We start from the raw sequence: 17,771 nt of genomic DNA on the forward strand, positions 1-17,771 counted from the left end.
GGTCTGATTAGCAAGTTTGCAGACGACACTAAGATTGGTGGAGTAGCAGATACTGAAGGGGACTGTCAGAGAATACAGCAGAATATAGATAGACTGGAGAGTTGGGCAGAGAAATGGCAGATGGAGTTCAATCAGGGCAAATGCGAGGTGATGCATTTTGGAAGATCCAATTCAAGAGTGAACTATACAGTAAATGGAAAAGTCCTGGGGAAAATTGATGTACAGAGAGATTTGGGTGTTCAGGTCCATTGTTCCCTGAAGGTGGCAACGCAGGTCAATAGAGTGGTCAAGAAGGCATACGGCATGCTTTCCTTCATCGGACGGGGTATTGAGTACATGAGTTGGCAGGTCATGTTACAGTTGTATAGGACTTTGGTTCGGCCACATTTGGAATACTGCGTGCAGTTCTGGTCGCCACATTACCAAAAGGATGTGGATGCTTTGGAGAGGGTGCAGAGGAGGTTCACCAGGATGTTGCCTGGTATGGAGGGCGCTAGCTATGAAGAGAGGTTGAGTAGATTAGGATTATTTTCATTAGAAAGACGGAGGTTGAGGGGGGACCTGATTGAGGTGTACAAAATCATGAGAGGTATAGACAAGGTGGATAGCAAGAAGCTTTTTCCCAGAGTGGGGGATTCAATTACAAGGGGACACGAGTTCAAAGTGAAAGGGGAAAAGTTTAGGGGGGATATGCGTGGAAAGTTCTTTACGCAGAGGGTGGTGGGTGCATGGAACGCATTACCAGCGGAGGTGGTAGACGCGGGCACGATAGCGTCTTTTAAGATGTATCTAGACAGATACATGAATGGGCAGGAAGTAAAGAGATACAGACCCTTAGAAAATAGGCGACAGGTTAAGATAGAGGATTTGGATCGGCGTAGGCTTGGAGGGCCGAAGGGCCTGTTTCTGTGCTGTAATTTTCTTTGTTCTTTGTTCTTTGTTCTTCACATTAGAGACGCCATCTATGACTCAGCAATGACCACCTATGGCAATTGTGTGAAGCGGAATGCAGGCTGGTTTCAATCTCACATTTAAGAGCTGGAACCTGTCATAGCCACTAAGCGCATTGCACTGCTGAACTACAAGAAAGCCCCCAGCGAGTTAACATCCGTAGCACTTAAAGCAGCCAGAAGCGCTGCACAAAGAAAAGCCAGGCGCTGCGCAAATGACTACTGGCAACACCTATGCAGTCATATTCAGCTGGCCTCTGACACAGGTGATATCAGAGGGATGTATGATGGCATTAAGAGAGCTTTTGGGCCAACCGTCAAGAAGATTGCCCCCCTCAAATCTAAATCAGGGGACACAATCACTGACCAACGCAAGCAAATGGACCGCTGGGTGGAGCACTACCTAGAACTGTACTCCAGGGAAAATGTTGTCACTGAGACCGCCCTCAATGCAATCCAGCCTCTGCTAGTCATGGATGAGCTGGATGTACAGCCAACAAAATCGGAACTCAGTGATGCCATTGATTCTCTAGTCAGCGGAAAAGCCCCTGGGAAGGACGGCATTACCCCTGAAATCATCAAGAGTGCCAAGCCTGCTATACGTTCAGCTCTGCACGAACTGCTTTGTCTGTGCTGGGATGAGGGAGCAGTACCACAGGACATGCACAATGCCAATATCATCACCATCACCCTCTATAAGAACAAGGGTGACCGCGGTGACTGCAACAACTAGCGTGGAATCTCACTGCTCAGCATAGTGGGGAAAGTCTTCGCTCGTGTCACTTTAAAAAGGCTCCAGAAGCTGGCTGAGTGTGTCTATCCTGAGGCACAGTGTGGCTTTCGAGCAGAGAGATCCACCATTGACATGCTGTTCTCCCTTCGCCAGCTACAGGAGAAATGCCGTGAACAACAGATGCCCCTCTGTGTTGCTTTCATTGATCTCACCAAAGCCTTTGACCTCGTCAGCAGAAGTCGTCTCTTCAGACGACGAGAAAAGATTGGATGCCCACCAAAGCTACTAAGTATCATCACATCATTCCATAACAATATGAAAGGCACAATTCAGCATAGCGGCGCCTCATCAGACCCCTTTCCAATCCTGAGCGGTGTGAAACAGGGCTGTGTTCTCGCTCCTACACTGTTTGGGATCTTCTTCTCATGGCTGCTCTCACATGCATTTAAGTCTTCAGAAGAAGGAATTTTCCTCCACACAAGATCAGGTGGCAGGTTGTTCAACCTTGCCCGTCTAAAAGCGAAGACCAAAGTACGGAAAGTCCTCATCAGGGAACTCCTCTTTGCTGACGATGCTGCTTTAACATCTCACACTGAAGAGTGCCTGCAGAGTCTCATCGACAGGTTTGCAGCTGCCTGCAATGAATTTGACCTGACCATCAGCCTCAAGAAAACGAACATCATGGGACAGGACGTCAGAAATGCCCCATCTATCAATATTGGCGACCACACTCTGGAAGTGGTTCAAGAATTCACCTACCTAGGCTCAACTATCACCATTAACCTGTCTCTAGATGCAGAATTAAACAAGAGCATGGGAAAGGCTTCCTCTGCTATGTCCAGACTGGCCAAGAGAGTGTGGGAAAATGGCGCACTGACACAGAACACAAAAGTCCAAGTGTATCAAGCCTGTGTCCTCAGTACCTTGCTCTACGGCAGCGAGGCCTGGACAACGTACGTCAGCCAAGAGCGACGTCTCAATTCATTCCATCTTCGCTGCCTCCGGAGAATCCTTGGCTTCAGGTGGCAGGACCGTATCTCCAACACAGAAGTCCTCGAGGCGGCCAACATCCCCAGCATATACACCCTACTGAGCCAGCGGCGCCTGAGATGGCTTGGCCATGTGAGCCACATGGAAGATGGCAGGATCCCCAAGGACACATTGAACTGCGAGCTCATCACTGGTACCAGACCCACCGGCCGTCCATGGCTCCACTTTAAAGACGTCTGCAAACGCGACATGAAGTCCTGTGACATTGATCACAAGTCGTGGGAGTCAGTTGCCAGTGATCGCCAGAGCTGGCGGGCAACCATAAAGGCGGGGCTAAAGAGTGGCGAGTCGAAGAGACTTAGCAGTTGGCAGGAAAAAAGACAGAAGCGCAAGGAGAGAACCAACTGTGAACAGCCCCAACAACCAATTTTTTCTGCAGCACCTGTGGAAGAGTCTGTCAATCTAGAATTGGCCTTTATAGCCACTCCAGGCGCTGCTTCACAAACCACTGACCACCTCCAGGTGCTTACCCATTGTATCTCGAGACAAGGAGGCCAAAGAACTAAACCAAACCTCTGGGGAGACGAACCCTTTGAAGCAGATGAAACCTTAGAAGGAGATGATCAGTAACTGCTTGCTTAGCAGACAATGGACTGGCTGTAGATGAGCTTATATATTGTTTGGCTGTATTGTTGTACATAAACTGTTCTGTTACAATCCTGCCTTTTGTTGACATAAGACACCTGAAGTGATATTTATGTATGAGGAGAAATCTGATGGTAAATAAACAATTAGCTACTAAAATTAATCTATTCATTGGTGTAATTATCTGTACTCAAGCCTAAGGCACAAATCCCCTCTCCCTGGTTAGTGAACTGCGGTCTGCTTCACCAAAGATGGCGGTCAGTCTGTGCTTTCCTTCAAATTGTTGGATTGTACTAGGATATTGAACATGGATAGGCTCTTGATATTAACCGGAGTTAGATTCAAAGCAAGATATACTATTTGATCATATGTCTGACATCCTGAAAACATTCCTTTCTGGCTGCTTTCATGGTGCAAATGGGCTCTTCAGCAGTGTCACCACTGAAGGATACAATGTTCGCAACATTCTGAGGCCATTCAAATATGGGGCACATACATCAGTATGAAAGGAAAATCTCTCTCAAAATGAATGAGGATAGAAACCCTTTTAGCAGCTATAACAGATGGCAGGAATTGGGCAATTATGACAGAAGGATGAACCCCAGAAATAACCAAGAGGTGGTCAACAGGTGTTTCTGATGTGACTCAGTATCATTATATGTTGCATTGTCCAAAAGGGAATAACAGGGTTTTTGAGACGACACATGACATGGAAGGTTCGGAAGGCGAGGATGATGTTACTGATCAATCAGAAGGAATTGTACTGGTCATGAGAAGCTTCAGTCCAGTACTGAGTGTTCTGGTTGCAGATTTGTTTAATTGTGGAAAACTGGACAGTGGGTGTACATTCACAGTATCTGGAGTGGACTGATTAAGGTGTTACATGGATTCTTTGAAGTAAGGAAGACCCAATTAAGGTCAAGGAATATGACAGTTCTATCTGTTTCAGGTTTGGGGATGATAACACATTGAAATACTAAAAAGAGTGGTAATTCCATGTAAAATAGCAGGGGTAAACCATTTTATTAGTATGGATGTGGTATCCAGTGAAATACCTTAGCTGTTAAGTCAACCAACTATGAAACAGGCTCAGCTGAAATTTGATATGGAACATGATAAGGTGATTGTCTTTGGGAAATCTGTAGCTTTGTCAGGACATTATTGTATTCCTTTTAATGAGACCTAATATCTCTAAGCAGGATGTTAAAGAGGGATAAATGGCATCCAGGGGCAGGGATTTAAAGAAAATGCAAATGATTCCAAAAGTACATCGACAGTTTGCACATCCATCTTGTCATAGGTTGAAGATTCTGTTCAAAGATGCAGGGGTAATAGATGATGACTGCACTAAAGTTATCAAGGATATCAGTAAAAAATGAGATCGTAAAAATACAGGAGGACTCCATGACATGTAATCAATATCCCATTAGCAAGGGACTTTAATGAAACCTTGGCAATGGACTTGAAGGTATGGGATAAAGACAAACATTTTTCTTCTACACTTTATAGTGTAGACATAGTGACTCGATTCAGTCTGTCAATGGTAATTTATAGTAAAGACAAAAGTAATAGTTGATGAGATAATGGAAAGGTGGATAGAAATGGGTCTGGGAGCACTGGCTAGATTTCTAACTGACAATGGAAGAGAATTTGCCAATGATGAGTTCAGTAATATATGTGAAAATATGAATATTGTAGTGATGCACACAGCAGTAGAAAGTCCTTTCAGTAATGGGATTTGTGAGAAATCATGCTGTGATTGACCAAGTGCTCCGAAAAAGTTTTAGCCGACCAACCAAATTGTAAGTAGACAACTGCTCTGGCTTGGGCAGTACATATGAAAAACATGCTTTAAATGGTTAGGGGCTACAGCCCCTATCAATTATTTTACAGCATGAATCCGAAAGTACCTTCGGTAATGTGGAATCACCCTCTGGCTTTAGATTAGTTCAATTTATGCAGAACATTTGAATGCCGTGCTTACAGGGAGAAGAGCATTTATTAAGGCAGAGGTTCCAGAAAAAAATCAGGACAGCTTAGAGGTATCTGATCAGACCATCAGAAAAGAATTTTAATACCGGGCACAGGGTGTATTACAAAAGAGAAGGGCAGAAAGAATGGAGAGGCCCAGGAAAAGTTATAGGCACCGATGGCGAAACAGTAATTTTGCAACATGGTAACCAAACAGAGTACATTCCTCACGGCTTATTGGAACTGATTATACATTGCCAGAATCTGAACAAATGACAGACACTGATGATGCACCATGAACTTCACATGCGGATATGTCTGACGTTTATGAGCAACAGATTGTGGCAGATAATGGGCTGACTGAGAGTGGACCAAGTGATAGTGAAGATCCAGACAAGGCCATTTATCCCAAAGGTCAACTGTGGAAAATTGTGACTCGAGTAACTTGTATGCCAGAAGGGACAAATGAATGGAGGGAAGCCGCCATTATAGGAAGGGCAGGAAAGGCCACGGGGAAATACAAACATTGGTTGAATGTGCAAGACAAGGGTGGTGCAGTGGTTAGCACTGCAGACTCACAGCTCCAGCGACCCACATTCAATTCTGAGTACTGCCTATGCAGAGTTTGCAATTTCTCTGTGACCGTGTGGGTTTTTGCTGGGTGCTCCGGTTTCCTCCCACAGCCAAAGACTTGCAGGTTGATAAGTAAATTGGCAATTATAAATTGCCCCTAGTATAGGTAGGGGAAGGTGGGGATGTGGTAGGAATATGGGATTAGTATAACTGGGTGGTTGATGGTCGGCACAGACTCTGGGCCGAAGGGCCTGTTTCAGTGCTGTATCGCTAAATAAATAAAAAATAAAATAAAAGACCAAGATATCAGACCTATAGATTGGCAGAAGGAAGTGAAACTGTGGAAGGCCATAAAAAGTAGTGTCAGTTCAGACAGTGGGCCTGAAGATGATCAAAGGCCAAGGAAAGGGTCATGAACTTGTGAAAGGAAGTCTGGTCCTAGGAGGGACAGGTTGAGTGGTAGCAGTCCAGAAAAGGATAGGAAATGAAATAGGGAATGTGGGTTCACAACAGCAAGGACCAGAGACCAGACGAGGAGCACCACAGGAAGTAGAAGCCCTTGCAATAGAGAAGCTCTATTGGCTACCAACAAGTTAGATGGTAAGTTGGTAAAGGAGGCAAAACAAAAAGAGCTTGACAGTTGGAGAGAGTTTGGTGTACACAGGGAGGTGCCAGATAGAGGATAACAAGCATGTCTCGCAGATGGATCTGTACAGAGAAACTACTTTCCGATGCTACATATAAAACTCAGGCCAGACTTGTAGCTCAGGGATTTGAGGAATGATTAGGTGACCAGGAAGTTAGAATAGACTCCCCAACAGCAGGAAAAGTAAGTTTGAGGATTTTCCTACCCCTTTTAGTGACACTCATGGGAATGTAAGTCCATTGACATCAAAACAGCATTTTTGCAATGAGAGAAATTTCAAAGGGAAGTATTTTTAAAGCCACCAAAGGAAGCTGGAGATATAGAAGGGAAATTATGGAAGCTAAACAAGTGAGTGTATGGGCTAAATGATGCATCCAGGGTGTGGTATTTATCAGTTTGGTCTGTCCGACGAAAAGCTGGTCGTATTCAGCTAAAAGCAGATCCAGCAATGTTTCATTGGTACTATGAAGAAAAACTAGCAGGCATTTTCATGATACACAGAGGTAATTTTCTGTGGAGGATCTGCGGCATGAGAAATATGTTAGATCAAGTTCTACAGGAATTTAAAATTGGAAGTCTGGTTTCTGGAGCTTTTTAAATATATAGGGTTGAATATTAGACAAAGTTGGGAGATAACACGAAATCAACAGTCTTACTTAGAGAATGTTTATAGGGTCCCAATAAATCTGGCCAGATCCTCACAAAAGGAAGACTCCAACGAAGGAGGAAGCAGACCAATTAAGGAGCTTAATTGGGCACAGGTTGTGCACACAAACTAGGCTAGATGTTTGTTGTGATGTATTGCAATTGAGCACCATGCTGAAACATTACTGTTAGGGAAGTGCTGAAAGCAAATAAGACATTGAAGAAATTGAGTTTAGACAAATGTACAGCACTGGGTGACCCAGAAGAAATGAAATTACTCATATTTAGTGACGCCTCACATGCAAATCTTCCTGAATGGTTATTTGAGCAGAGCAGAGTTCATTATATTTTTGATGGGAAGAAATGATAAATGTCCATTAGCTTGGGAATCGAAGAAAATACATAGTTAAAAGTACTTTAGCTGCTTGCATTGATAGAAGCAATAGATATGGGTATGTATTTAGCGAGTATTTTAAAGGAACTCATATAAGGGGCAATCAGAGAAAAACTTTCCTATAGAATGCTACATAGATAACCATTCTCTCTGGGACAATGTCTGTTCAACAGTGTCACAGAAAAGAGGTTGAGGATTAATCTCACAAGTATAAAAAATGTTGGAAAGAAAAGAAATTTCCAAAATAAAATGGGTCGACGCAAGTCATCAGATGTCCGATTGTTTTACAAAGAGGTGCTTGTTAAAGGAAATTGTTGGATTTCCTCGAAGAGGGCTGTCTTTTAATGATGAGTTAGGAAAATGTGGAATTTTTTAAATTTTAGATCGCTTTGTAATTCTTTAAACAAGTTTTTTTTTTAAAGGGAATATACTGTATGTTAATGACTGCTGTTGAACATTGATGGTATAATGTAAGCTAAAAAAATGTATCATTATTTTATCTTTTTTTTTGTTTTTTTTAATATGTAAACATATATAAAAATGTATTTAATGTAAAGAAAAGAAGGGGATCTTGGTGTCTAATCAGTTCTGTTAATGGATGTTAAATACTTGGTAGTTGAAGGTATTAGGGTGAACAGGTGTTGAATGTTGATCAGTTAACTGTACTCAGATGTATATATAAAGAGCCAGCCAGCTCTGGCTGGGTGTTCGGAGTGGAGAAGTAAACTCCGACAAGCAATAAATAGTCTCTACCAAAGCATCTTCGTCTCTGTCTTCATGATAAACAAGCTTGGAAGTTTCTCTAACAGGATGGAGACAGGCAACACTCCCTTACAGCTCTCTGCTTTCTGCACCTGTACATTTAATACAAGCACTGCCAATACTAGTGCATGTATAAACTGTTTATCATGAGCTATATGCCAATCTTTTACAACCCAATTCAAAATAAGGGAACAGCATTCGAAAAGAACCATAGAAATATTACAGCACAGAAGGAGGCCATTCAGCCTGTTGTGTCCACACTGGCTGAAAAAACTAGCCGCCCAATCTAATCCCACTTTCCAGCACCTGGCCCATAGCCTTGCCGGATACAGCACTTCAGGTACATGTCCAGGTGCCGTTTAAAAGAATTGAGGGTTTCTGCCTCTGCCACCATTCCTGGCAGTGAAGCCAGACACCCACCACTCTCTCGGTGAAGGTTTCTCCCCATGTCCCCTCTAATCCTTCTACCAATCACCTTAAATCTGTGCCCCCGGTAATTGACCTCTCCACTAGGGGAAACAGGTCCTACCCGTCTAGTCTATCTCGGCCCCTCATAATTTTCTACAACTATGTTGATTGATGACCTTCGGCGGAATGCAGCAGAGGGAGTGACTTTGGAACCAGTCATTCAACAACCACACTTTAATAGGCCAGAACTGTTTCAAACCATAAAAAAATTCAAAGCAAGGATTTCAAATTCAGTTTCGAGTCAACGAAGGAATCACATTGCTACTTGTATAACAATTGTTGGTTTGTCTCAAGTTGCTGATATGTCAGCCTTTGCTCAGTGCTTAGATCTCTCACATCTGAGTTAGAAGGTTGTGCCTTCAAGCCCCACTTCAAGATACTATAAGCACATAATGCAGGCTGTCACTTCACTGCAGAACTGAGGGACTGCTGCACTGTTGGAGATGTCATCTTTCAGATGTGATGTGAAATTGAGGAACCCTTCTGAACTGCCAGGTGGTTGTAATGTAAATGATCTCATGACACCAATGGTTACATCCTTCCCAAAATCTTCATCCGCGAAGAAATGCCAAGCCGATCCCATGAAGAACACTGCCAGTGTAGCAGCCGATATTATCCCTCAACAAACATCATGAGAACACATTAACTGATCATTATCTCATTGTTCTTTGTAGAACCTTGTCTGCAAACGATGCATTTTCTTACATTATAACAGTGACTATACTTCAAAAGTACTTCATTGGCTGTGATTGGGGACATCTTGAAATTGTGAAATTTGCTATTTAAATGCAATTTCCTTCTTTCTTTACCCCACAAGCAAGGAGAAAGTACAGATCACTAGCTGGCAGCCTGTAGTTTCCCAACAGGTGCTCCTAGTAAGGGCCATTCCTTCCTGTTCTGTCTGACTCAACTGTTCACTGTTTGAACTTCAGAGCAGCCTCAATGATGAACTAGTTATTTAGTTTTAAACAGAATCATATTGAACCCTCCCTGTTACTCTACGTTGCAACACACCAAATCAAACATTTACTGGCTTCAGCATAAAATATTATTTTATGACTTCTTCTTCTTTCTTCTTTTGGGCCTCCTTGTCTCGAGAGACAATGGATACGCGCCTGTGTTGACATATCTGATAGTTTCACTATTTTATATCTGAGAAACACTTAACGAACGAGTTTGAGGAACAGGAGTGAGGCTGCAGATCCGTTTTCCCCTGTGCTGAAAATGTCTATTTTATATTAATCTAAATACTGCTCATCGGGTAAGCGTGTAAAAGGAAACAATGGGATGTGACAGAGCAAAGACCATTTCCAATATGACAAGAAAATCTTAATATTACAAAGGAAAGATTTTAAAAGTCACCATTACCCACCTGCTGAGATATACCAGTGATCCAGCTGTGTGTAAGGACAGCTGGTGTAAGAGTTGTTTGTTTTACATAGAGCACTAAACGAAAGATCAATATCAGATATGACAACACCAGGAAGCTCTGCCTTAAAAATGATGTCAGCTCAAGGGCCAAACAGGTATAACTAAAAGGAAGTTATTTTCCACTTTTGAGACCATAGTGACATTTCAGACAGGCAATTCCAGAAGCTAAAACGTCCGCATATTATTAGCAGAATAAGGCAGAATGTAAAAGCAAAATGAGGCAGACATTTGACAGACAATCCCATCTGATACATTTACTTTACAGCACCTTAATCAAGAATTTGTACACAATAAAATGTGTTTCCCATCTTTAGAACACCCAGTCATTCACACACTGCTGTAACTATCTCCTACTGGTGAAAAAATGGCAAAAAAAAGCTGCTGAATACAGCATAGGTATAATTTCAATAACTGATATGGGGAATTGACCTCAGCCACCATCGCCACAATTATGACAGTAGTGCAGCCCACAATGTTGTCTGACTGGGTCCTGGACCCCCCCACGCTAAAGCCTGGCTCAGGTATAAAATTAAAACACGACCCAGGCACAACCCGACAACAGCCAACCGGAACCTGACCCGAGTCCGAGTCCTTTAATTTTTTTAAATGCCCGACCCGACCCGAACCTGACAGGTATTTGGGTTTGGTCAGGTAGCCAGGCTTTAGACCAGGTGCCAGTTGTTGATGTACCTGTGTTCAATTAATATCATAAAGTTTAAAAAAAAATAACAAACACTGATTTCAAACAGGCGAAGGCGCCGCGACCCTGAGCACTCACAGGGAAAAAAATCCACTTCAGCAAATCATGCAATGTAACAAACAAGCTTCTGAACTGTATCAAGTTCCGATGTCATTAACAAAGAAAAATCTCCCCGGAGATCTCAGGTTGGGAAGTTTAATGTCCCTATTTCCAGATAATTTTAAATCCTTGGGCCAAGTATAGATTAAAGCAAGAGCTCAGTTAATGATTCTGTACTTACTGCAGTTATTGGTATCTTCCCCGGGCTTGCCAGTTTCTCCCAGACTTGATAGATTTCAGAATGTAAAGGGTTGGGTTAATTTCACTCGGGTGCTTTATGTCAGAACTTGTAGCTGCTTCTTTCCCTCCCATTCTTCTCACCTCTGATTTCTGTTTTTCCTGATCTCAGTCTTTCTTTCTCTCTCTTTCCTTGCTGTAAAACCAGAAGTAGGCTCCAGACTTTGCCTTCTCGCTGTCTCTCAGGCACTGAGTCATTTTTCCACGATTTTGCACTCTCTCGCTGGCTTTAAAAGGACAGAGAACTGCTCTATTTAAAAAAAAACACATGAACTAAAACTGGATAAATGAAACATCTAGTGAAAGACTTGTGAGGCCGGTGTGCTCTGAGCTGCTGGGGTAAGTGCGGTGGAGCATTTCACACCTCGATATTCGTGTGAGGGCGTCAGTAATAAGACCACAGCTGCCATCTGCAGGCTACCGAGATATGTTTTCAAACAGGAAGAATAGGGAAGATTTCAGAGCACTGCACATTTCCCATCCAGACCCCCTGAATGTTCATCTGAAGGTTACTTCCCGGAGCAAGGCAGCACTCTCCATGTCCAGCCCGGGCTGATCCGAGCCCCAATGCTGAACCCGGAAGCGACTGACCCGACCTGAACCGAACCTGATGCATGTCGTCAGGTCTGGTTGGGTTCGGGTCGGGGCAGAAGACGATGTCCGAGCAAAGACATAGGCCGGAATTTTCCCTTCGGCGGACGGGAGTTCACCACCAACGCAGTGGGGGCGGCACAGTGGTTAGCACCTCAGCCTCATAGATCCAGTGACCTGGGTTCAGTTCTGGGTACTGCCTGTGCAGAGCTACAAGTTCTCTCTGTGTCTGCGTGGGTTTCCGCCGGGTGCTCCGGTTTCCTCCCACATCCAAAAGTCTTGCAGGTTGATAGGTAAATTGGCCATTGTAAATTGCCCCTAGTGTAGGTAAGTGGTAGGAGAATGGTGGGGATGTGGTAGAGAATATGGGATTAATGTAGGATTTGTATAAATGGGTGGTTGTTGGTCGGCACAGACTCGGTGGGCCGAAGGGCCTGTTTCAGTGCTGTATCTCTAAATAAATAAATAAAAATGAATAAATAAAAAGTCGGTGGCCAACCCACTTCCGCCTAGCCCAGGGATCCATCCCGCATCTTAAGGGCCCCCCGGTTTTCATTGTCCTGAGGGGGGACTTCCACCCGCTGGAAGGAGGAAGTCTCGCCTCATTGAGCTGCTGGCCATTCATCGGTCTGGCAGCTCTTAGTCCCAGCAGCGCCACCTGGAGCGGTGGCCACTACTGCGACTGCAACCCAACCGACCAAGTAAGTTAGCCTGGAGCCGGGATCCAAGGTAGGTTTTGGATGCCTTACCAGGGTGATCGGTCGAGCCCAGGTGAGGCAAGGGTATTCATTTGGCTGGGGGGGGGTGCGTCTTGGGTCCCGGAGTGGGTTGGGAGGCGGGGGCGGCCCTCAACCCTGTGCCCAATTGTCAGGGCAACCACCGGGGCGCAGAAAGGCCGGCAGGTCTCACTGGGTGGCCTTTCACCTCCCCAGCATGCCCTCTTTCCATGGGTGAAATATCTATGGAGGTGGGCAAGGGCCCTTAAGTGGCCATTAAGTGGGGGAGGTGGGAGCAGCTCGGGAAGGCCTCCCAGAGCCTCCCACTCAATTTTACGCCACCCCCATGCCACCATTTGGCTCACAGGGATGGTGTAAAATTCCAGCCACAGGGTGGCCCACAGTTCAGTGTTGCCTGCCTGCAGATTCTCCAGGCTGCAAGAGAAAGATGGGAGGTTCTTCTTCCCCACTGATGGCAAAAACAGGTCCTCCCACCTGACCAAGCAAGCCTGGGTGAAGATCGCAGCCATGGGGTCACCCAGTGCAACTGGGTCCAGTGCAGGAAGAGGATCAATGACTTCCTGCCATCTGCCAACATGCGTGCTCCATACCAATCGCCTTGCTGAGAATTGCATGTGTCTACGTGAGAGGCAGCACAACATGAGGAGGGTAGCATTGGATGAGTGGCTAGGGTTCTGTCTCTTCTGGACAGCTGCATAGCTGTCTCTCAGACTCAGGCCACCTTCCTTCATAGTTCACCAATCTTTAACTCCTCTGATAGCAAGTGTCGGTGTGAGAGACATCAGATTCTCCAATAGGGGATGAGAGGCTGAAATGATCAGAACTGTCATGTTGATCTGTGCCGTTCTCTACCACTTCCATCCGTCCTCTAGCAGGACAAAGAGGGCCCAGAAAAGGCGGAGGACTCTCAGATGTATGTCCACTCACCTCCGCCGATGAAGAGGCCTTGGAGCTGGCGGGCAAACAGGAGTGGCCGCACAATATCAGATGGGGAGATTAGAGTCCCTGCTCAAGAGAGCGAGAATTGTTTTCCGTCGGCGTGCGCATTAATGTTGGAGACCCACATTATGCTTGGTTGGCTTTAGGAGATCTGCACAGCCTAACCCGCACATGTTTGTGTTCGCTCATGTCGGTAGTCATTCACAGGGATCTGCAACCACAGAGGGACAGCCGTCCACCTCTGAGGAGGAGGACCACTATCCCGTGCACCCTCCACCAGTGCAGATACTTTCACCTCGGTGGGTATCCGCTCAGCTTTAGAATCAGGGCCACAAGCTGGCGAGAGCACCAAAAGCATGCCTGAGCAGTTGGCTGAGGCTGTGACAGCTGAGGCCTCTGCCAGTCGGAGGAGGTGGGTGGCCAAGCCCAGGCCGAGCCCCAGGATGATGATGAGCCTCTGGTGTCAACAGCACAGGGCATGCTGGAGTTGCAGAAAGAGGTAAAGCAACATCTGGTGGAGATGCCAGAGGTCATGCGCAGCCATGAGTGGATGATGGAGAGGTCCATCCATGCCATGAGTGCTGCCGTGTCTCAGGCCTAATTTTAAGCCACATTTCCGTTATTGCCACTATGTAATATTTCCACACGGTTATATGTGCTTGTAGCTCACCGACCTTATTCACCACACTTTGTGTGTTTTCACATATGCACTGTAATCCTGTCTTTGCATTCCTCGTAGTCTTTCTCAGTCCACTCCAGTATAATATAGAATTAGTCCCTTCTCCAGTACTGTCTAATATTCTCACATTAGTCACCTTATTCCTCTTTTCTACTTGTATATGCTGGTGCCCATCCCCCTGCCAATTTAGTTTAAACCCTCCCCAAACACACTAGTGAACCTCCCCGCGAGGACATTGGTCCCAGTCCTGTTGAGGTGCAACCGTCCCATTTGAATCAGTGCTTTCAGCCCCAGAACTGGTCCCAAAGCCCCAAGTATCAGAAACCCTCCCTCCTGCACCATGCTTCAAGCCACACATTGATCCTTCCTATATTCCTATTTCTACTCTTCCTAGCGCGTGGCACTGAGAATAATCCAGAGATTACTACCTTCGAAGTGCTTCTCTTTAACTTCCTCCCGAGCTCCTCAATATCTGAATGTCGGACCTCAATACCTGCCCTTGCTATGTCGTTGGTACCATCGTGTACCCACCTTCTGGCTCACTCCCTTCCCCCTGCAGAATATCCTGCACCCTCTCCGTAATCAAGTTTGTCAAACATGTTTTGCCTTTAATGAATCCATGCGAACTTTCATTTGATAAGTCTACACTTTTCCAGATGTCAATTAATTTTGTCCCTATTTACTGTCTCTAAAATTTTCCACAACACTGACGGTAGGTTGAATGGCCTGCAGTTGCCAGGATTATCTCTTTCCCCATTTTTAAAAAGGGTATAACATTTGAAATCCTCCAATCTTCTGGTACAATCCCCACATCAAAGGAAGACTGATGTTCCAGTGTACAATACCATCATTGATATCATTCACTTCAGGCTTCACATTTTGTTGAGTCTTTCCCTGCACTGATGAAATCTCTATAGTTTCTTCTACCAGTAGTACTCTCCAGGGATTCTAATTTATCCAGAATGAATCAAAGTGTTTTAGTCACATCCTTTCAACATTTGCATTAATGCTTTATTCTAGTTTCACAACTCTAGTTTATTCTTTCACGGGTTGTGGGAGTTGCTGGCTAGGCCAGCATTTATTGCCTATCTCTAATTGCCGGTGGTGAGCTGTCTTCTTGAACCGCTGCAGTCCATCTGATGTATGTACACCCACATTGCTGTTAGGAAGGGAGTTCCAGGATTTTGACTCAATGACAGTCGAGGAATGGCGATATAGTTCAAAGTCAAGGTGTGTGGCTTGGAGGGGAACTTGCAGGTAATGGTGTTCCTATGCATCTGCTGCCTGTTCAAGGATTTGGAAGGTGCTGTCGTAGGAGCCTTGGTGAGTTGCTGCATTCCAATTTATAGATGGTACGCACTGCTGCCACTGTGTGTCGGTGGTGGAGGGAGTGAATGTTGAAGGTGGTAGATGGGGTGCCAATCAAGCAGGCTGCTTTGTCTTGGATGGTGTGGAGCTTCCTGAGTGTTGTTGGAGCTGCACTCATCCAGGCAAGTACAGAGTATTCCATCACACTCTTAACTTGTGCCTTATGGTTGGTGGACTGCCTTTGGGGACTCAGGAGGTGAGTAATTCACTGCAGAATTCCCAGCCTTTGGCCTACTCTTGTAGCCACAGTATTTATATAGAATCATAGAAAATTTATGGCACAGAAAGAGGCCACTTGGGTCAGCCGAAAAATAATCCACCCATTCTAATCCGACCTTCCAGCATTTGGTCCGTAGCCCTGCAGATTACGGCACTTGAGGTGCATATCCAGACTCCTTTTGAATGAGTTGAGGGTTTCTGCCTCAACTACCCTTTCAGACAGTGAGTTCCAGACCCCCACCACCCTCTGGGTGAAAAGGTTTTTCCTCATCTCCCCTCTAATTTTTCTGCCAATCACTTTAAATCCATGCCCACTAGTCACTGACCTCTCTGCTAAGGTGAATAGGCCCTTCACCTCCACTCTATCCAGCCCCCTCAAAATTTTGTACATTTCAATCAGATCTCCCCTCAGCCTTCTCTGTTTCAAGGATAACAACCCCAACCTATCCAATCTTTTCTCATAGCTGCATTTTTCCAATACTGGCAACATCCGCGTAAATCTCCTCTGTACTTTCTCTCGTGAAATTACATCCTTTCTGTAATGAGGTGATCAGAACTGCATACAGCACTCAAGTTGTGGCCTAACCAATGAGTTATAAAGTTCCAGCATAACCTCCCTGCCCTTATATTCTATACCTCGGCTAATAAAGGTTCGTATTCCATATGCATTCTTAACCACCTTATCAACCTGTCCTGTTACCTTCAGGGATATGTGGACATTCACTCCAAAGTCCCTCACTTCCTCTACATCTCTAAGCATTTTGCCATCAATCATATATTGCCTTGTTTGACTTCCCCAAATGTATCACCTGACACTTCTCTGTGTTGAATTCCGGATGGACACGAACTGCCTCAGTATCTGAAGAGTCATAAATGCTGCTGAACATTGTGCAATCGTCAGAAAATATCCCTACCTCTGTCCTTATGATGGCGGGAAGGTCATTGATAAAGCAGCGGAAATGGTTGGGCCTAGGATACTACCCGAAGGAACTTCTGCACTGATGTCCTGGGACTGAGATGATTGACCTCCAACAATCAAACCCATCTGCCTTTGTGCTGGGTATGACTTCAACCAGTGGAAAGTTTTCCCCGATTCCCATTGAATCCAGTTTTGCTAGGGCTCCTTGATGCCATACTCGGACAAATGCTGCCTTGATGTCAAGGGCATTCACTCTCACCTCACCTCTGGAGTTCAGCTCTTTTGTCTATGTTTCGACCAAAGCTGTAATGAGGTCAGGAGCTGAGTGACCCTGGCAGAACCCAAACTGAGCGTCACTGAGCAAGTTCTTGTTGAGCAAGTGCCAATTGATAGCACTGTCCATGACACCTTCCATCACTTAGCTGATGATCGAGAGTAGACTGATGGAGCGGTAATTGGCCGGGTTGGATTTGTCCTGCTTTTTGTGTACAGGACGTACCTGGGCAATTTTTCACATTGTTAGGTAGATGCCAATGTTGTAGCTGTACTGGAACAGCTTGGCTAAGGGAGCAGCAAGTTCTGGAGCACAGGTTTTCAGTACTGTTGCCAGAATGTTGTCTGGGCTCATAGACTTTGCAGTATCTAGTGCCTTCAGCCATTTCTTGATATCATTTGGAGCAAACTGAATTGACTGAAGACTGGCATCTGCGATGCTGGGGACTTCAGGAGGAGGAGGAGGCCGAGATGGATCATCCACTCGGCACTTCTGGCTGAAGATGATTGCAAATGCTTCAGCCTTTTCTTTTGCACTGATGTTCTGAGCTGCCCCAACATTGAGGAAGGGGATATTTGTGGAGCGTTTTCCTCCTGTTAGTTGTTTATTTGTCCACCACCATTCACAAGTGGATGTGGCTTGACTGCAGAGCTTTGATCTGTATGCTATCAACTTCAATAAAAGCAACCTGTGTCTCCATTGGAACCATTTGCCGGATCAAGGCATTAACCCGCACACATACGAAGCTACAACATTGCAACATTTTGATGTGACCGGCAGATCAAAGAATTCTCTGGGCTA

At 45.1% G+C, this 17,771-nt stretch overlaps 1 protein-coding gene across 3 annotated transcripts in view; it reads right to left on the bottom strand.

The window, feature by feature from the left end:
• The window catches only part of LOC137375154 (alpha-1,4-N-acetylglucosaminyltransferase-like), a 54,009-nt gene extending 42,379 nt beyond the window's left edge, over window positions 1-11,630 (bottom strand). The window contains exon 1 of one of the 3 annotated variants that reach the window (XM_068041851.1): window positions 11,329-11,630. The gene's annotated coding sequence lies outside the window, so the exon portion shown is untranslated. Of the gene's footprint in view, window positions 1-10,149; window positions 10,189-11,188 lie in introns of those variants that run through there. The other 2 variants (XM_068041849.1, XM_068041852.1) reach the window with 2 other exon arrangements.
• Window positions 11,631-17,771: the final 6,141 nt, after the last annotated feature.

The sequence above is a fragment of the Heterodontus francisci genome, chromosome 11, assembly GCF_036365525.1.
Source record: "Heterodontus francisci isolate sHetFra1 chromosome 11, sHetFra1.hap1, whole genome shotgun sequence".
Classification (NCBI taxonomy): Eukaryota; Metazoa; Chordata; class Chondrichthyes; order Heterodontiformes; family Heterodontidae; genus Heterodontus; species Heterodontus francisci.